This window comes from Lissotriton vulgaris, chromosome 10 (genome assembly GCF_964263255.1).
Source record: "Lissotriton vulgaris chromosome 10, aLisVul1.2, whole genome shotgun sequence".
Lineage (NCBI taxonomy): Eukaryota > Metazoa > Chordata > Amphibia > Caudata > Salamandridae > Lissotriton > Lissotriton vulgaris.
Genome location: NC_141698.1, coordinates 963,925,440 through 963,947,075, shown reverse-complemented (window position 1 = coordinate 963,947,075; position 21,636 = coordinate 963,925,440).

The window sequence follows — 21,636 nt, the reverse complement described above, 5'->3', positions numbered from 1 at the left end:
CCCAGCTGATAGTAATAAGAATGTTGTAGTTATTCTATTCCATAAGTCATTGATTGTTCAATTACAAAATGAATAAAAAGACACCAATGGTGGATGGCTTTTGTTAAATGTAACAGTTAATAACTCTCCTTTTTAGGTTTTGCCTGCAAGTGCGCACGTAGTGAGCATGCGCTAAAAAACCTTTTGAGTTCTATGTCGGATCGATGACCCGCCTCTGTCTCTCATTGGCTAGCTCCATAAATGGAGGCTAGCCATTGGGAGACAGAGGCTGTCAATCACGCTTTCCCCTGAAAACGCGATTCGGGGGGCGTTTCTCAGACTTTTTTTAAGCCCCCGCCCCTTTGTCCTGGGCCGCGCTGTGATTGGGTGCCGGCCCGGGACACCCCCGTGACGTAATTCCCGGGCCGCGCTGTGATTGGCTGGCCGGCCCGGGACCTGACTTGTTTAGATCATGACTCGCGAGAACCGCTACCTAAAAATACGGGTTCTCACTGCAGTTTGCTGCCGTGTGTCTGATAGAACGCGTGAACGCCCCGCAGCTGATCCTTCATCTACGGAACGACTGCTTTTGATTCTGGGTAAGTAAGTGTATGCCTTATAGCTACGCTGAGCCTTTTATAGTAAACCGTTCGTCTCAGCACAGGACTCATGCTAGACACGGTTATTTTCTAGAAACCCAGGGTGCCATCAAAAGAGGGTCCCCGGCACACGCGAGAGAGAAGGGCTTCTCCCCCCTTTAACACCGCGGGGCAGGAAGCGCTCCTTCTACACGCCCGCAAACCCACCACAAACAGCAGTGGGGACTCGCACCATCACCCCAGTGCACCCGCGTCTCTCTCAGTATGCTGGTCGTGGTTCCGGTGCTGACCGGTTCTCCAGGTACTCCACAGGCTGTCGGATGGATCAGCTGGGCTCGCCACTTGATTGCCGTCGCTCGGGAGTTCCTACTCCGCCTTGCCTCACACCAGCTCGCCTTCCTGGGCTGTCTCCTCCGCTGGGCCACCTTTAGTCGTGTTGGTCGCGGACCTCGTTCCAGCCCGATTCGGCCGGTCACTCAGTGGGCTTGCTCTTCTAAATTTGCTGGACAAGAGTCTCGCTCACCAGGCTTGGTTTCCGACGGTTCTCCTTTTCAGACGGTGACACTGCCTATTCCAAGGTAACAGGTGAGCGTCTGCAGGAGTTGGGGGGACCCCTCGTCGGATCTAGGGGCCGGGGGCGTCCAGCAGCACTGCAAGGGCCCGGTGGCTCTCCGACACGGCTGCCGCAGGAGCCGGGAGGGTGCCCAGCGTCACCGTTTGTTTCTCTGCTTTGTTGTTCGCCCCTGTCTCTTGTTCTGTCTTGTGCAGTGTTGTTGGCCTGTCCGTTTGTGTGCGCATCAGCCTCTGTCTCGCTGGCGTGGTCAGCCTGTCCCTCTTGTGTCACTCTGTATTTGTCTAATGCTGTCTGTCTGCTTGTATTGCTCATCAGCCTCTGTATGTATGTCTGTCCTTTGTGTCGGTCTCTCTTGCCTCCTGACTGTCGTATTGATCATGTCGGCATCGTTGGCCAGCTTGTGTTTTTGCTTGTCAGTCGCTCGCTGTGTCAGCATCTCTTGTGTGTCAGTCTGCCTTTCTGGTGCAGCTCCTGTGTGTGTGTGTGTGTGTGTGTGTGTCAGTCTGATCTGTCGTGTGTCTGTCTGTCGTCAGTTTGTGTCTCCAGTTAAAGGGTTGGTTTGTGGGCACAGGGCGAGGGTCGCATTCCTTAGATACATGAAACCACTCCCACTATTTAAAGCGCCGAGAGAAGGTTGAGTGTGCGGTGGCGCTATATAAAGAATTGCCACAGTGATGAGCATCGCCCCTCAGACCTGCAGTTGGCACTCTGTCTTCCCGACAGGTGCAGTGCACGCTGGATCCGCGCAAGGCGTGCCGCAGTGCCACTGGGCGCTGTAAAAATGCAGCTATACCATTACCCAGCGCTGTGCTGCCCTGGCACCGCGCCCGCCATGCTCGGGCAGATGGTCCGCACAAAGGGGCAGTCATGGTTCCGCAGCACCGCCCCCACTGCGGGTTTTTAGGCTCCGGCCCTCACTCTGTCTTTGTCAAGGGGCTGTGGCATGGTGCCAGCCAAGGCTTTGAGACCAGGACACATCCTAGTGTCGCTGCTGTTCACAGGAGTCCCTGTGAAGCTCAAAGCCTGCCAATTGTTCGGCTTCTTGGCGCTGTCCTGCCTGTCATCAGGTGGGACACGCACTTCCCAGGCTCGGAGTGCTGCTTCACACCCCTTCACGCCCATGGCTTGGGTGGCACCCGCCCTCGTTTTCTAAGGATAGTCCCTAGTTTGAGGCATCATATTTCCTTGTCATTTCTTCATTGTATAATTTATAAATGGCACACATCCCTGGCGGTACCTAGCAGCGCGGCTGTGTCCTAGAAAGCAACAGGTGAATGGCATGTCTCTCTGCTGGCGGAGGGGGGGGAGGGGGGTTTGGCTGAGGGCGCTGTCCGGGCAAGTGTTTATCTAGCCCTTCTTGCCCCCTCATGAGTACGTATCCTTCCCCCAACAGTTCAGGCATCTAGCGCTTAAATGGATAATGGGATTAGCACATCTCGGCCGAGGCGTTTTTAGCCGGATGTCCGGCTCCTTAGAGGGTGGGGGTCATGCAGTCCTTGAACTGGGAGGCGATAGTTCTTAAGAGCGCTTGATTATGCCACTCAACTGCTTTCTAAATGCTTCAGAACAGCGAGACATAAGGGGGTCTACCCAGGATCACACAGACTGTTCACGCCTGGACGCCGGGATTAAGACTTTCGAGGCATTTTATTTGTTATTTTTATTATGCCACGTCCCGTTCAGGTGCAGTAAAACATATAGTAGATTTGTGTTGATAGATGGGATGGTCGGTCCTGGTCGCTTTTTAGCTTCTTTGACATTTTGCAGCTTTTTAAAAGTAATATACGGACTGTGGTTGTGTATTCATGATATGGTTGTGATAGTGTGAACGAACATTGTCTACGTTTGGCAGTCTATGTATCTGCCCTTTTGCACTGTGCTCTCTGCTGCAGCTGTGCGCAAGGGTAAGAAACGAGTACTCTATTAACCTCACATGGACCTTACAAGAATGAAACCCAGAGAGCCCTACGAAATGTTAACATATGTGCAGTTATTGTAGGTACACAGTCGTCAGCTGGTCCCCTGTCGAGGCTGTTCCCCTTAGAGGACAGCACCAATGGAAAGTGAAATACAGGCCAGCATGTTTACTGTTGGCATGAATTGCATTGATCTGCAACTTCTTTTCATTGTGCTATTTCCGTCTGCTCGGAAAGCTGTTTTGCCAGCAATACTAATTAAGGGATAATGTTTCTTTGTTATTCATATGGAACCTGAGCATTCTGTAGGGTGTGGTGGTCGCCTGCTCATTTTAGCCAGCTGGAGGACGTCACAGCGATCATCCGCTCCCCTCCTGCACAACACCACATCACTACCGCTGTTCATGAGGCGAAAAGGCTCGTCATTGCGTCACATTTAAAGAAATGTGTGGCTTCAAAATAAGGCCACACAGTCAACGTTGTACCAGACGGCGTGCAGTGCAGGAAGTTGTGCTAACCAAGGCCATTAATACTATTAACAGTGCACTGGGCGAATGCTTCTTGGCAGTGGGCAAATATCTGCCCATGTTCTTGAAAGTCTGTGTAACACACAACGCCCTTCTTTCTGTGGCAGGATTGCGCCTAACACCAATGGAGACCAATGCAGCAAATTCATTTAAAAGTTGTGTATATTATTGGCGTGGAAGGCAGCATGATTAAACAAGATTAATTTTGTACATTAAAATAATGACGTTTCTAAAGAAGATCACCACGCGCGGGTCACACACTCCATATTTGCTATTATCAAGAAAACAAGTGTGCAGTGCACAGTAGACAAATATGGACTTTTCACACCTTGGGCCAGGCCTATGAAACACAAGGACCATTAAAAACAAGTGCCCTCCGCTGATCTCTGTGCTTCAGCTGCAGGTCACGACTTGGAATACTGTTCAGGGTAACCGGGCCTGCCTTCCATCTCCCGGAGTTTGGCAGTTTTTTTTGTTCCTTCCTACGGCCTACGTGCTCCCTCGTAGCTAACAATCGTTTCAGCATTAATAACAATGGATCACAAGAAAGCCAAACTGTGTTTACTAATAAAATTTAATACCGGAATGCCCCCACTTGTCTTTCCTTCACCTGAACTGACGGTTTGCTTTTATCCTATTTACATGCCTTTATAATTTCTCTTTTTTACTAATGACAGCATTAATTCTTTTCATCACCTTATCTTACCGGGTCTTTGTCCCCTTGGATGTTATCACTCGGATGATACCTGCCGCTTTTCACGTTAGGTTACAGATCCATTAATTTTTTAAAGAGAAGGCTTTACATGGTAAATATTGAATTGATATCTGTTTGTTTTAAAAAGTGGTTAACAACATTAAAACTGGGACTTCTCTCTAAATAAAAAAAAGTAAATGTCCAGTGTGTGTCACAGCTGCAATATGGTTAGCTCGTTTCTAAGCACTCAATATTTTGGCAAACAAGGAGGCCTACAGAGAGTTACAGCATTTTGCAGAGGATCACACTGTTTGGTTGATTCATGCGCGCCGGGATTCAATGTTAATTAAATCGCCGCGTTCTTCAGTTCAAGCTTTTTTCAACATCGTCTTAGCACGAAAACTTCACACTAATACCCAGCAGCGAGAAACCCAAGAGCTAAACAGAAGCAAAATGTATCCCCCCATCTCTCCTCTCATAATGCCAGGGGCCTGGCGAATGTGTTACTAATATGCACAAGCAATTACTGCCGCAGCTTCCTGCCCGGCTTCCCTCAGTTTATTGTCCCAGACAAGGTCAACAGTCAAGGGAGCAGGCAGAGAACGAAGTGACTTCCCACTTTGATCTATACCTGCTATGCGACCCACACCAGAAGAATTCTGTTCACAGTGGCATCCTTCCGGTCATCTATCCGTCCATTCTTTGTGGTGCATCTACCTATTCATTCTTTCACTATTTCATGCAGCTATCGGTGCGCAGTTCTATCTATCCATCACTCGCTCACTAATTTATCCATCCAGTCATCCTTTTAGGCATTCATCTATTCACCCACTCGTCCTTTATCATTTCTTTAATTTATCCATCTAGCCTTTCTGCCTCCCCTCACCCATCCATTCATCTACCCGTTCACACATTCACACATTTATCCATACATACACACTCCAGGCCATTTATCTTTCCTTTTACCCATCTATCCATCCATCCGTTCACCCGTTGATTACCTCACCCTTCAATCCATCTCTTCTTTCATGCATCCCTCTGGGCTTTCACCGTTCTAATTTTCCATTCATTCATCCATCCTTTCACGTTTCCATCCATCATTACATCTGTCCTTTCACTCTTCCATTGAACCACACTTTAGCCTTTCCTTCTTTTCACCTTTACTTCTTTTCCCCATTGTTGAAAAAATGTTTCCTTCACAGATTCTCGCTCTTTTTTTTCCCTTTTTAGGTTTCGCCTGGCGAACACCCGCACAGCTCTGGGTGTGTGTGTGTGTGGGGGGGGCCTCTGGGGGTGTGTGTGGTAGTAATTGCTGTCTGCTGAGCTCGTCCGTAGGGTTCAATAGGTCTCACATTTGCGAGACATTAAGCTAATGGCAATGTAAAAAACAATGCCATTTATTTATCTGTTTTCAAAACCAACACATAAATACAAATTTTGTCATTTACAATGCCAATAGCTCTAACTTTTCCAAAGGTGAAACCATTGCATTGTAAATGCTTGTTCTTTTTGTAATGTATATGGCCCTACCGGTATTGATTCAACCTTTTGGTCTGAGTTTTCCATTCTTCTCTCCTCACACGCTACTGACAATTTGATTGTAGGTGGAGACTGCAACCAGCTCATGGATCCTTTTCTGGATCGAAAATCTGAAGCCAAATATGTTCCTAACAAGATGCAGAAATCCTTTCATAAAGCAATAACTACAAGAGGTTTAGTGGATGCATGGAGAACTTGCTCTAGAGTATTCCTTTTTTTCTCCCGCCCACAGATCCCATTCCCAGATAGATTATATTTTCCTCACTCAACATACTCTACAATTCATGAATAGTATTGAGATTAGCTCCATTCTTATCTCTGACCATGCCCCCATCATTTTGGACATAGACCCTCCTTCTCCTGTGCATTCATCTAGGCGTTGGCGCTTTAACAATTCTCTTCTCTTAGATTCTCAATTCTTGGAAGAGTTTTCACTCTTTGCTCAAGAATTCTTTCTTCATAATATCTGTTCTGTCTCTTAATTTCACTTAATTTGGGATGCCTTTAAGGCCTCCGCCAGGGGTTTTATCATTGATTTTGTCTCCCGTAAAAAAGCTTTCTCGGATTCTACTAAACAAGTTAAATTGTTGGAACATTAATATTTCTCTGTTAATACATTATCCGAACTTATTAAAGCAAAAATGCAATACAACAAGCAATCTTTAGATTTGGCCTTCAACAATCTGTATGGTGGGTGGAATAAAGCTGGTAGATCTCTCGCCAATTACCTCAAAATTAAAAAGCAAAAAACTAAAATTGCTGCTATTAAGGACACTTCTGGAGTTTAGCATCTCTCAGATTCAAAAATTCTTGATTGCTTTACCGATTTCTACTCCTCTTTGTATACCCCAGAATCTTCTCCATCTCCTGACCTTATTGATTCTTATTTTCAACGAATTCCTAAGTCTCCCGAAAATCAAGTTAATCTTTCTTCCTTGAATTCCCCCATCTCTGAACAAGAAAGTATTGATGCTATTTCCATTCTGCCCAAAGATAAAACCCCAGGTCCGGATGGTCTCTCCGTTCGATTCTTTCTCCAATTTAAATCACTTCTGACCCCTCATCTTCTCTCTTTAATTAATGACTTTCTTAACACTGGTACAGCACTTGGTACTTTTACTCAGGCTGAGCTTTGCCTGATACCTAAAAAAGATAAAGATCCGTCCCCTTGCAAAAAATTATAGGCCCATCTCTTTGATTAACACAGATTGTAAAATCTTTGCACAATTACCTGCCATGTGTATTAATAAAGTTATCCCTGACCTTGTTAATATATACCAATCCGGATTTGTCAAAGGTCGTTCTATTACAGATAATTCATGCACCTTTCTTAACATCCTTCATCTGGCCTCTAAATTAGATTCTCCTTTAGCTACCATAACATTAGATGCTGAGAAAGCGTTCGAAAGGGTCATTTGGGAATTTGTCTTTGGCGCTCTTAAATGGCATGGTTTTGGCCCTCCTATCCTCCAATACATTCAACTCCACTACTCAGCTCCTACTACTTCTGTTTGGGTAAATGGTTGTCAGTCTTATTATTTCCCTCTTCTCAGAGCAACTATACAGGGTTCCCCCCTTTCCCCCTTCGATTTGTCCTTGCATTGGAACCCTTTTTAGAATCAATTAGACCCCCCCCCCCCCATTCAGGTTTCCAATTCAGTCACTCGACATTAAATGTACTGCTTATGAAGACGATATTCTTTTGTACATCTCTAACCCATCTACTTTCTTGCCAGCCTTTTTTTCACTTTTACAGGAATACTCTAATGTCTCTGGATATAAACTTAAAGTAGCTAAATCTGAGATCCTACCTCTTAATAAAGTCTGACTTCCTTCTATGTTCTCTACTACAGATTTTGAATGGAACTCTAAACATATCAAATGTCTCGGTATCCTCTATGCTAATACCATCAAGGAAACAATACAAACTAATCTTGCTGACATCCTTATGAAATTGTCCACTCTGACTGATGGTTGGGCTCCTCTTTGCCTCTCATGGTGGGGTAGATTAGCTACCATCAAGATGATGATCCTTCCTATTATTAATTTTTACTCCTCCATGCTTCCTATTTCTCTTCCCAACTCCTTTTTCTGTGTTATTAATAGTTCTCTCTCCAAGTTTCTTTGGAACAATCGCAAACCCAGGATTTCTTTGGCTCGTCTTCAGTCTTCTAAAGAATTGGGTGGTGTCAATTTTCCTAATATTCGCCGTTATCACTCTGCTTTCACTCTAAAACAAATTTGGACTTCTTTATCCGAAACTTCGGATCCTCCTTTAAGTGAATGCAGCTCGTTGAAACAAGCTCAGTACTCTCCTTTTTCTTTTCTTTCTGCTATTTGTTTGTCCCAGCCACCTCAACGTTTCTCATCTCCCATTTTTACCCATTCCAAAGCAATCACTACCTCTCTGCTGCACTCTCACTTACCTCCTACTGATCCCTTTTTACGCATCCCAATTTGGTACCATAAACACATTAAGATTAATAAACGGTCCTTATTTTGAAAAGAGTGGATTGACAAAGGTATTATTACACCTAATCATTTAATGAAAGATGGTTTTTTTATGGATTATTCAGATCTCCAAACCTCTTACAACATTTCTTCTTTCCATGCCCCTCATTATCCTCTTCTCACAGACTCTCTCATTCACCTTTCTCTTCAGGAATCCCCCACAATCACACCTGATCAAACTCTCTCTCCCTCTATTGATTTCTCCACTCAATTTAAAGCTGCTACCATTTATAAAATACTCTCCTGCCCCCCAGGTTAGAACCAAGTCCAAATTAGAGCTTGTATGGGAAAAGGATCAGGCCCTAACAATCCTCTTATGCATGTGGGATATCCTTTGGACAAAAATTCACACCTCCTCACGTTCTGCTAGCACTACGCAGACCTTATAATATTTTTACAACGAACTTTTTCTCACCCACTGTGATATGTATAAGTTTAGGTCACTAGGTTCCCCGAAGTGCTGGTCTTGTCCTCATAATATTAGCGATTTCCTTCATATGTTTTTCCTTTGCCCTCTAGTTAAAGCTTTTTGGTCTCAAGTTTGGTCAAAATTGAATGATATTTTATCTACTAATGTTACTTTTGATATTTCACATGTTTTTTGGGGTAGTTGTTCTTCTGTTTGGAATGTTCAAGGTATGGTGGGTAAATTCATTGACTTATTTGTTGCCATTAGTCTTCAAATTATTACAACCAACTGGAAAGGCACTTCAAAAATCTCCTTCCATTCCTGGTGAAATTTACTCTGCCATCACCACAGACTTGATTGTGCTTTCGTCAATTCTACTGCTTTGTTGATCATAAAGGACTTGCTATGGTTGCCTTTAACGTCTTTTCTTTCTAGGTCAAACAGTTAATGTTTATATATGCATTTTTATTGGCTTTTTATTCTCAGTATAATTTCACCGTTACTTTTCATCTTTCCTCCTTTGTCTGACCCTTCCTTTTCTTCTTTCTTCTCTCTTCTCCTCCTTTCTCTCTCTATTCCTCTCTTTTTCCCTCCCTCCCTCTTTCTCATTTCTCTTAAAATCTAAAAATGCATTTGACTTTGTATAGTTTTTATTTTCAGCTGAGGTGTGATTCTTTTTTAGGCTTTTACCTTGTTGTTAATTTTTATTTGAGAACTGACACCTCTTATCATATAATCTGTATTGATGTTTTACTTTGTTTATTACTTCAATAAAGCTTTCTAAACTTAAAAAGAAGTCTATTCCCCTGATTGCAGATTGCCCAACACCTCCTTCCACTCTGATCACTTACAGAATTAACCACCACGACTTGAAGTTGTTTACCCAAGAAGATCGCCCTGCCGCAATATGATGCAGAGGAGAAGGAGAAGCCCCAATATACTGCCCAGGACCTGAACAAAGGAAAGTATCCTAGCTTCTCAGCCATTACATGGGTCTCTTGAATTTGAGTAACAGCTGGATTTTCTGTCTTAATCCATGATTCAATGGCACAAATTTTCTTTTTATTGTTAAGACCGCTAACATTAAAAGAGACCACCTTTAAAATATCCTTTTTATCCATTAGCACACTGCACAATATGCTCCTAATGAGATTACGAGGTAGGCTAAGGTGTGCTGAAAGAATGTGGCATCAATCATTGACCCCACCCTTACCCTGACAGAATATGAATTCATGAATAGTAAGTGGATCAATCTAAATTTAAAAAAATTGATGTTTTTTCCCCTCATGCTTCCCATTTCACCCATGACACCCTCTTCCCTCAAAGCCACGGTGAGCAGTCCACTGTCCCTGCTCACACCTCACAGGCTTACCCAACTCCCCATAACTGGCACCATGACATTGTGCCAGGTGCTTCTGGCCTACCTCCCCCATCCCCCTCCCTCAGTAAAAAGAAAAGAAAAAGCAGGAAAATGAAGAAAGAACAGTATCAGCCCTAAGACACTATCTGATAGGAAAGAACACCAAACTAAGAAAAGACTAGAGAACGCTAAAGAGATAAATACAAACTGTTGACATCTGCAATTTTACAGGCCCAGATTGAAGCAATCAGGACTTGTTTGAAGACATTTGTTGCAATAATTCCAGTGCCTCAGAGACATTGCAGAATACATGGAATCTATCTTTTACGAGCACTTTTACTTTTCTCTGTGGTGCAATCATTGCCTGCACTCCCTGTTTTTGAATAGGTGCAACATTTTAACAAACTCTTTCCACCTTTTGGCTGTGGAGGCAGACATGTCGGGGAAAATACAGAGGAGGTAATCTGTCACTGCTTTTTGGGCTTAGATAGAATTTGTTCCTTGACCCTGTAGTTCCCAAAGTTAACAAGGAGTTTGGCATTGGGAGGATGATGCACAGGCACCCAATGGGCTCGCATGAGAGTCAAATCTCCATTATATTCTGGGAGGACACTTTTTTAATAAAGGAGTCAACCCATTGTAAAGTCTGCTGCCCCTTAAGGATTCAAAGATTGGAGCATCTGGAGTGATTCTCCAATCACTCCAGTTTATATCCATTGCTGATTTTTTACTCTGATATACTGCAACTTTATCATCCATGATTGAAACTTGATCCTCCAATGTCCAGATCCTAGTCTCCGCCTCAAGAAGTCGCGCCATGACCTGGGCCATGTTTTCTTTGATATTAGTGAGGCGGGCATGGATTGCAGCAATTTCCGCAGATTGAGACATTTTGAGTTCCCGGATCTCCTCCAGAATGAAGTTGAGGAGACTCTTGGCATCCTATTCCATAGTGAAGGATCTATTGCTCTGAGAGAAGCGTTCCTGGATCAGTTCTGACCCAGGTTCAGATTGACCGCTGATGGGACAGAGGATACTGTCTTATGTGTTACAGCCAACCCATCGTCTTCAGGAACGAGGGTCCAGATGAGCTCCACCAGGGAGGAGGTGAAGGTTGTACCGGGGGTTGTGGAGGAGGGCAACTGCCATCACAGAGATGTCCATCCTTACTAGAGTCAGGAGGCAGATCGGCTCAGGATGAAACACTCCCTGCCCCCTCTGTGGAAGATGTTAATCAAGATTACATTTTAAAAATAGAGGATATTTTTTAAGATGCATTGAGTTAGCTTGGAGGTTGCAGGCTACCGGCTACCGGCTGATTGTGACGTAAGCCACATCCCCCCCTTTCACCTTCGGTTGATGGATTTTTGTAGTAGCTGATGACAGACGCGGGATTCAGGTTGAGACGCCGCGCAAAGCGGCGTGGCCGCAGAGGATACCTGGAATGGGAGCAGGAGCCGGTGAGGCTCGAGGGAGGCTAGGTGATTCCTGCGGTCTGCCCTGTAAAACTCTACTGTTCCAAGTTGAGAACAGAGTGCGAGCACTTTGACGGTTCAACGCAGAGGTTCTTTAATTATTTGTTGTGGGGAAGATGCTTTTGCTCCCTCCTGGCTCTCTCCACACTCTTTCCTGGCTGAAGTCAGAACAGCGGATAACTGGCTGGGAGGAGATGGTTGAATACCCGGTCTGGAAGCGCTCGTAAAGATACAGCTGAGAGGACTGGGCAAGGCAGGTCAAGCTCTGAATGCTTCTATTTTTCTCTCTCTTCCACAGACTTTAGGTTACAGTTTATAATCACAGTACAACCTGTGAGAGCCTTGTCACTGGCGAAGTTCCGGCCCTCTGTTTCCAGTGGGGGCTGCTCTGGAATAACACTGGAACAATACTGCAGACATCGTGGTCGCATTAAGAACTTTGGTTCGTGCTGTACCATCTTTTCAGACTATGAACAAACCTGCGACTTCTAGAGATTGGGGTTTTATGCTATGTCATCAGGGACCACCATGTTTCTCTCCAAGGGGGGTAGGTGCATGTGCTCTGCTGTCTCTTGGTGCATGATGGGTCCTTGTACCACTTGGTTGTGGGTTGCTGGGGAAGTTCCATGTGCCTAAACCCTTTTTTTCATCCCATGTTGTAATTATGGCTAACCTGCAATGGGAACAGCAAAATACATTTCTTGACAACTTTCAATATGCAAAATCTTTCTAGAAGCACTGCTGCAGCCCAACCTGATTCCCCAGCTCTGGTTCAAAGGGTCAAAAAATGCAAAGGACAGGCAGCAGCTCGGGCTAACTGAGGAAAGAGTTGGGACTGCTCCCAGAAAACTCTGAGATGGCTACTTTGGAGCCTTCCAAGCAAGATTATCCGGGGGGAACCTCTGCTGATCTAGATTCGAGCAGCAGCCCCGTCCATATTGTTTCTCCCGGGGCATGTCGCTCTACTTCTCAAGATTCGGTCAATCCAAAGACAACGACCCTTGAGGTTGAAGCTAAGGCCAAGAAATCCAACGATCTTAAAAATATTGGGGCATATTACCAACAACTAGCGATAATTATCGCTATGTTGGCTTAGCGACAATATTTTTATCGCTGTGCTGTGGCCATTTTTATCACTTAGGAACCTTGCTATTATCAAGGTTTATCTCCTAAGCGATAAAAATCGGCCGAAATGCATGAATATCGCTAAAAAGTCCGCGATATTCATGCATTACCGAGCTAATGCTCTTAGTCATGTTATCCACCTACCATTGGATATCATGGCTAAGAACTGCTCAGGGCAGGTGTTAGCTTTTGGAGATATTTGCGCTTACCGCGAATATCTCCAAAAGTTGGTAATAGGAGATAGCGATGTTAGTGACTGTTTCCAGTCGCTAACATCTTGGCACGCCCACTTTGCATGTCATTAGTGATAAATTTCACTGACATGCAAAGCGGGGCCCAAGATGGTCGCTATCTCCTACTAGCTGTCGCTAACTGGTGTTAGCGACAGCTAGGTAATAGGGAGATCATTTTATCTCCGCTTTCTTGGCTTTTAAAGCCAAAAAAGCGAGATAAACCCCCTTGATAATATGCCCCATTATTTTAGAAAAAGTGTTTTATAAAAAAAAATGATTGATTAATTATCGTAATGATCCTTTCAAGACTGGAGGTACTGAACCAACACCAAACATCACTCCTACTCATTAATACTCTAATTCAAGTACAATCAACCCACCTATGTTCACGCTAAGGTAAGGAAAGGTAAACTCAGTTCGGACCGTTCTTAAAACTTGAAGATGAACCACACATCCTAAACTATGTGCAGAGGCAATCTTTACATATGTAACACTTGAAAGGGAATATTAAAAGTTTTTTTAGTCCTGAAGGGCACCCAAAATACACTACAGACTGCAGAAACTCACACCATGTTATCACTCAAACTATGAAAATTTGGATTCCCGGTAAACGTTTCCCAGTAGCCCATTACCCTGGTCCCATCCATAAACCCGCCTCCAGACCCCTCCCCCTTCGGTCACATTTGGTGAGTACCTGGGGCCTCATTTATGAGGCTATGCGTCACTTTTAAAAAATGGTCTAGGTAGATGCGTCACTTTGTAAACCCCTGCGCTACATTATACCTGCGCCAGGTATAATGTATGCAAGGGGGGCGTATTGACGCAGGGAAGGGTCATAGAAGTGACGCAGTGAAATCTATGAGATTTCACTGCGTCACTTTTAGGACGTGGTTGCGTCAAAATCTTACCCCTGCCTCACAGCAGGCATAAGACTGACGCAGGCCCTTTCACATGGAGCTTGTCCCATGTGAAAGGACGCATTGCTGGAGTTGCGTCACTTTTGTGACACACTCCAGCAATGCGTCACTTTTGCGCTTACAGATACGTGACGTATCTGTAAATCCTTGCGACATGATGCTTCATACATTAAATATGACGCATCAGGAATGTCGCAAGAAGGGCGCACTGAGAAGTGACGCATCGCTGCTTTCACGCAGCGATGCGTCATTTCTCATAAATGAGGCCCCTGCTCTTTTTCCCCATTTACAGCACCAGCAACACCCAATGGATAGACTGCATGAATAAGAAGTGTCTCTAAAGCTTGTAAAGAGTGATACTTGTGCCAGAGACGAAACACCACATAAACACAACCTCTAACATATCAATCAAAAAATAGTTTATAATATCCACATACATACACCATCCTACAACATCGGGAATCACTAAATATCAATACACTGATTTAAACAAGCAAATAGGTTCATATTATTCATATTATATGGAAAATGCATCAGTAAATAGATATGTCTGTTATATTTATTAAGAAAAGATTCAAAAGCCTATAAATGAATAACATACATAAAAAAGAGACTTAATAATTAAAGAATGTCAATTAAACATTACATTTTACATTTATCATATAGCTATTTAAAAATAATCTTGACAATTTTACGTTTTGTTTCAGTTGTTTTAAAAATACATTAACACATGAAACATATTGAATGACTTTCATATTTGTAACTTTTAACTGTTTACAACACATTTTTAGACCTTTAAAATAATTTATAAATGAATGCATATAGAACATACGCTGCTATTTTGATTTCATTTGACCGCTGGCCTTTTCTTATATATCATCTGGTAGCATGACCTCAATTTCGATTATTCCATCTCTCGGTGTGATGAAGACAAGTGAGCTGCGGTGACTGCACAGCAAGAAAACATAATTATTTTTGAAAGGAAGTAGTTAGTGGTTAATGGCTTTTAATTGCAGGGTTCGTTTAAAATGTGGATGTATTTGTGAGCCAGGGAGTGCTTTTAAGGGATGTTTTTGTAGTCTTGCTGGATGTTTTTGTTAAATAGGTGGAAATATGATTTCTGATTGGGTAGCAAGATGGCAGCAGGATGAGACGTGACAGCTGCAGTTTTCCCAGATTCTTAACAAAAACTGGTCTTGCTTTGTCCGCAGGTCTCTGAAAATAAGTGTGCCTGTCATCACAGGTGCCTTACCTTCATCTATTTGAAGGTGAATTGTGGACCAATGACTGTGCTTTGTCTAGCCGTCAGGTTCTACACTCTGCATGGCAGCGGCGGTCGAATGAGTGGATTTTCTTAAATCTGTGTTGGCTGCCCCACTGTTGCCACACCACTCAACTGTACAGTGAAGACTGGCAGACCAGAAGCAGAACTCCAATACACCTTCCTGCACTGCAGCAGCAGGTTTACCAAGGCTCACTGGAACCAGGAAGTGTATTATCGGAGGTTCTAGGCATAGCAAGCAGATTACAGAGCTACTGTGCCTACAGACGTGACAGAAGGACAAAAAAGAGAATGATTTACCCATGGATGTCAATTCACCAAAATGCCAGGGGTAGCCGAAGTGACATTGCACGTCATTTGACCTTTACTTTGACTCACACACACTAACACATTCACACACTCTCACACACATAAACACACTCTCCTCACAAGCATGCATACAACATACACTTAACAGCTTTTATTACTTACCTTAGCTTCTAGATAGGGTGAAAATCCAGCTAATGTACTATATTTATTTTTACATTAATAGTGAATAATATTATTCACTGTTTGTATACTAAAGAAATTGACAGAAACCAGGCAAGTGGATCTCCAACCAGCATTCATTAGGAGGAGCTGCCCCTGTGTTCTAGGCACTGAATTTGCCACCTCTGAGTCAAGGGGTCGCAAAAGCAGTGCCAAACCAGATTAGGGCCTGTCCCTCAAGACACTCTTATTTTTCAGTTAGGCTGCAGGATCCATATAGGTGTGTGCATAATAATGTCACTACCCCTTCCAAGTTGTATCAAGGCTCTTTGGTTCCTGCGCAAGTGTCACTTTATGTCAAAGTATACACAAGGTAGATTTAAAATTGTCACACAACCATCACCCATACCACAAACAATTGTGGAGAAAGAGAGTGAGCACCTCACGGTAGAACCGCCAATGGGGTTATCTGGCTAGCAATTACCAGTGTACCCACTTATCATCATAGATTGCTCACTCTTATGAAAGTGGAAAGAAAAAGACAGAAAAATGGAAGAAAAGGACAGACAACATGAAATAATCCTTTTACTTCACAACAGACAAAATTATTGAATGTTCATGCCCCAGCGAATAACAGATACCAGTCGCTGTTTAGTGTACAAAATCATCATTAACCCCTGTGAGAAAAAGAAAAAGTGAATCTCACACTAAACAGCGACTGATATCTGTTATTCGCTGGGGCATGAACATTCAATACATTGTCTGTCTGTTGTGAAGTAAAAGGATTATTTCATGTTGTCTGTCCTTTTCTTCCATTTTCTGTCTTTTTCTTTCCACTTTCATGAGAGTGAGCAACCTATGATGATAAGTGGGTACACTGGTAATTGCTAGCCAGATAACCCCATTAGCGGTTCTACCGTGTGGTGCTCACTCTCTTTCTCCACAATTTTTTGTGGTATGGGTAATGTTTGTGCGACAATTTTAAATCTACCTTGTGTGTACTTTGACATAAAGTGACACTTGCGCAGGAACCAAAGAGCCTTGATACAACAGGGAAGGGGTAGTGACATTATTATGCACACACCTATATGGATCCTGCAGCCTAACTGCAAAATAGGATTGTCTTGAGGGACAGGCCCTAATCTGGTTTGGCACTTTTTTAGTGGGGGGCGGCCTGTACCTTTGTTCCCCCTAAGACTCCAAGGGAGTTGATGTCGCAAAAGCAGTGCCAAGGGTGGCAAGGGGCAAGCCTAAATGATGTCCATGGATTTACCTAAAGAAACACTGGTGGAGAAGATGGTCAGTAAAGGGATACAACAAACTGCACAGGAGAAACAGGACTTGTTGCAGCATTGGAAGCAAAGAGTTAGCCTCAGAGCCAATGGAGGTAAACTCTAAGCAGAACTTGAATCAAGACTGCGGGGAAGACCATTAAGAAAGCTACAGAATATAAGAAATTCAACAGATATTTCTGTTTGATGCAGAGAGCAATTGTCAAGCCCTCATTAATGCCATAAGATGCATCTCTGCATCAGGTGAGAAACTTGATCAATTTGATAGGCAGTGATCTTAATATAGAGGTCAGCCGACCATCAAAGGCTGGTGAAAAGGGTAAGAATAATTAGGAAAAATAGAAAATTAGAAAAGTAGAACAAATAGAGTGATCTGGATCCCTGGTGTCTGTTCAAAGGTAGTATCTTTTGAAAGAAAACAGACAAAACAATGGGAAAAACGAACTGCATCATGCTGTGGGCCCCATCCTCAGGATTTCACTCACCTAAAATAAAATAGACCAATCAAAACCATGTACAAGATCTCAAAGTGTTGATAAACCCCACTGGAGCTTATGATATAGTTACACAGGCTGAGGTTAGCAAGGAGGCTTAAAACCAAGAAAATATGAACCAGTTCTTTACATTGTTAAATTGCTCAGTTTAGGATTTAAGTTTTAACGGAGGTATGACAAGTATTAAGGGTAAAACAGACGGGAAAAATCACTTATAACGCAACTTTTACCACGCAGTGCCTTTACGACGCAACTTTTACAACGCAAACCATTACAACGCATTGCGCTGGGGGCGCTCTATGATAGGGAATAGGTTTAACTTACTGTCCAACACCTTCCCTACTCTCCACGGGGACTGGAGTTGGAATAGTAAATTAAACTATTCACTATCCAGCGCCCCAAAGCACTATGCGTTGTAATGGTATGTGTTGTAAAACCCGCGTTGTAAAAGCATGCGATCTAAAAGCATGCGTTGTAATGTCGTACATCCAAAACAGACAATTGACCACTATACAATAAGTACTCTTGCTGCATATGTTTGCCTTTTTAAGTTCTCTTTCATAAAAATAAATTAATCTGTGCAACACCACATAGGGAGCGCTACACTTCAATGACCATGATTCTAAAGGGGCCAATGCCTATTTAAGTCTGAAAACAACTCCCTCGTGACTACTATTCAAATTTGTTCTTCTTCATAGGTGGAATCAACCCCACTGCATTGATGACGGTGCAGTATCCGTTACTCTAGTGGGCACCCAAGATCTAATGATCGGCCCATATCCTTTAACATATTGGGTAGACAATGGTTTCAGTCCATATGAAATGCTGAATACTCTTCTGGAAACTAAAGCATGAAACCCCACCATATCTTTCACAAGTTAGCTATTAGAGTACTTTGCGACCTCAAGGTAGCGTCCTTGTTTTTACTGTGCTAAGGGACAATTACCCGATATATTCTCCCCTGGTTCTTCCCTCATACTTTTTATTTTCACTCCATTCACCACCCTTTATTTTACCCCTCACATGCACTCATCTAACAGCCTCTAAAGATCAAAAGGTCTCCGCTAAGGAGCCCCTAAGCCTGTCAAGCATTGCTGAACCGGCTAGAAGAGGAGCGCATGACATCCAACGGGTGTGTTAGGGCACTTTGATCCGACCATTCAGATCCCCCATGATCCTCATGGTCGGGCTTCTAATTCCATTCTGATTAGGGTTTATTTTGCCCATGTAGAGGAACTACTCCATCAATATGTTTTGTTACAAGTACAACATTTTATACCTTCAGAAAAGATAGGGGCAAGAGAAGGTTGATCATAGTACATGGGATTTAACCAACTTCGGAAATGTTGTAATGCAGTGCAGACTCGGACATAGGACCATTATTGTTATCAGTTAGCCTCTGCAAGGGTTCCTAGTTGCCGCATCGTAGATGAGTTCAAACTAGATTATGCCCTTTGTTGTCTGCAGTGTTACATCAGGACATGTAGTTGAGTCGGTCTCAGAAGGCATATTACTTGAAGAACCATCTTCACTGCCAAACCTGGCAGGGTCTTTAATCAATCAATCATGGGCATTTGTATAGCGCGCTACTCACCCGGGAGGGTCTCAAGGTGCTGGGGGGAGGGGTCCGTTACTGCTCGAAGAGCCAAGTCTTGAGGAGCTTCCTGAAGGAGAGATGATCCTGGGTCAGCCGGAGGTGGATCGGGAGGGAGTTCCATGTCTTGTCTGCCAGGTAGGAGAAGGATCTTCCCCCGGCAGTGGCTTTGCGGATGCGTGGTACGGCGGCGAGGGCGAGTCTGGATGATCGTAGCTGGCAGTTGGGCGCTTTGAAGGTCAGGCGGTTGTTGCGGTACTTGGGGCCCAGGTCGTGGAGGGCCTTGTGTGCATGGGTGAGGAGTCTGAACGTAATCCTCTTGCTGATGGGGAGCCAGTGCAGGTCTCTCAGGTGGCCGGAGATGTGGCTGTGTCGGGGGATGTCCAGGTCGAGTCGTGCGGAGGCGTTCTGGATGTGCTGGAGTCTTTTCTGAAGTTTGGCTGTGGTTCCGGCGTAGAGGGTGTTTCCGTAGTCCAGCCGGCTGGTGACCAGTGCCTGGATGATCGTCTTCCTGGTTTCGGTGGGGATCCAACGGAAGATCTTGCGGAGCATGCACAGGGTGTTGAAGCATGATGATGAGACGGCGTTGACTTGTCTGGTCATCGAGAGGGAGGAGTCCAGGATGAAGCCCAGGTTGCGTGCGTGGTCCGTTGGTTTGGGAGTGGTGCCCAGGGCAGGGGGCCACCAGGAGTCGTCCCCGGCAGAGGGCGATGATCCCAGGATGAGGATTTCCGTCTTGTCTGAGTTCAGTTTCAGGCGGCTGTTCTTCATCCATTCGCCGACGTATTTCATCCCTACGTGTAGGCTGGTTCTGGCGGTGGCGGGGTTGTTGGTGAGGGAGAGGATCAGCTGGGTGTCGTCGGCATAGGAGATGATGTTGAGGTTGTGTTTGCGTGCGATGGCTGTGAGAGGGCTCATGTAGTGATGATACTTGTGGTACGCCGCAGATGACTTCGGTGGTCTTGGATATGAACGGGGGGAGGGGGACTCTCTGGGTTCTTCCGGCGAGGAACGAGATGATCCACTCCAGTGCCTTCTCTTGGATTCCGATGTTGTTGAAGCGCTGTACTAGGGTGCGGTGGCAGACAGTGTAGAAAGCTGCAGAGAGGTCCAGGAGGATGAGGGCCGCTGTTTCCCCGTTGTCGAGCAGGGATCTGATGTCGTCAGTGGCTGCGATGAGGACGGTCTTGGTGCTGTGGTTGGCTCGAAAACCGGACTGCGAGGGGTCAAGGGATCCGTTCGTCTCGAGGAAGGCGGCAAGCTGTCTGTTGACGGTCTTCTCGATGACTTTGGCAGGAAAAGGGAGGAGCGAGATGGGGCGGTAGTTCTTGAGGTCGGTGGGGTCTGCTGTTGGTTTCTTCAGGAGGGCGCTGAGCTCGGCGTGCTTCCAGATCTCCGGGAAGGGGGCAGTGTTGAAGGAGGTGTTGATGATGTCCCGGAGTTGGGGTGCGATGATGGAGTCGGCCTTGTTGAAGACGTGGTGGGGGCAGGGGTCGGTTGGTGATCCGGAGTGGATGGTGTTCATCGTGCGGATGGTGTCTTCGGTGCTGACCGGGGTCCAGGCGCAGATGGTGGTGGTGGGGGGGCGTTGGTTTGGTGGTTGGGTGCGTGGTTGGTGCGCCGAAGCTGTTGTGTATATCAGCGATCTTGTGGTGGAAGAACGAGGCGAGTGATTCGCAGAGGTCTTGCGAGGGAGTGATGTCTTGTTTCCAGCGCTGGGGTTGGAGAACTCTTTGACAATGCTGAAGATTTCCTTGCTGTTGTAGGCGTTGTTGTCCAGCCTTTCTTTGAATGCTGTCTTCCTGATGGTGCGGATCAGCTGGTGGTGTTTGCTGGTGGCGTGCTTGAGGGCCGTCATGTTGTCTGTGGTCTGGTCGTGGCGCCAGGCTTTCTCGAGCATGCGGCAGTTCTTCTTGGAGATCTTGAGTTCGTCGGTGAACCAGGGGGCTTTCTTGCTGCCGGGTCTGCTGGGAGGGTTCTTCAGTGGTGCGAGGTAATCTGCGCAGTTGGTGAGCCACTGTGTGAGGTTGTAGGCTGCTTCGTTGGGGTCCGTTGTGCTAGCGGGAGGGTTCTGGCGGAGGGAGGTGGCGATATGCTCGGCGGTGATCTTGCTCCAGCTCATGCGAGGAATCTGTTGCGGGTGGTGGTGGGTCGTGGTTCTTCTGAAGCTGAAGTGGATGCAGCTGTGGTCAGTCCAATGGAGTCCGGTGGAGTGGCTGAAGGCGATGTGTTTGCTGGAGGAGAAGACGGGGTTAAGCGTGTGGCCGGCATAGTGGGTGGGGGTGTTCACCAGTTGCTTGAGTCCGAGGTTAGCGAGGTTGTCCAGCAGGGTGGTGGTGTTGCTGTCCTTGTTGTTCTCCAGGTGGAAGTTGAGGTCCCCTAGGAGGATGTAGTCAGTGGAGGGAAGGGCGTGCGGGCTGATGAAGTCGGCGATGTCTTCGCTGAATTGGGTGCGTGGTCCCGGGGGTCTGTAGATGAGGGTGCCTCTAAGGGTGGTCTTGGGGTCGGTGTGTATCTGGAAGTGGAGGTGTTCGGCGGCGGTGAAGGTGTCGTCGGGGTTGGTCGTGATGCGGATGGTGTTCTTGTGTACGATGGCGATGCCTCCTTCAGTCTGGTTGACGCGGTCCTTCCGAGTGATCTTGTATCCG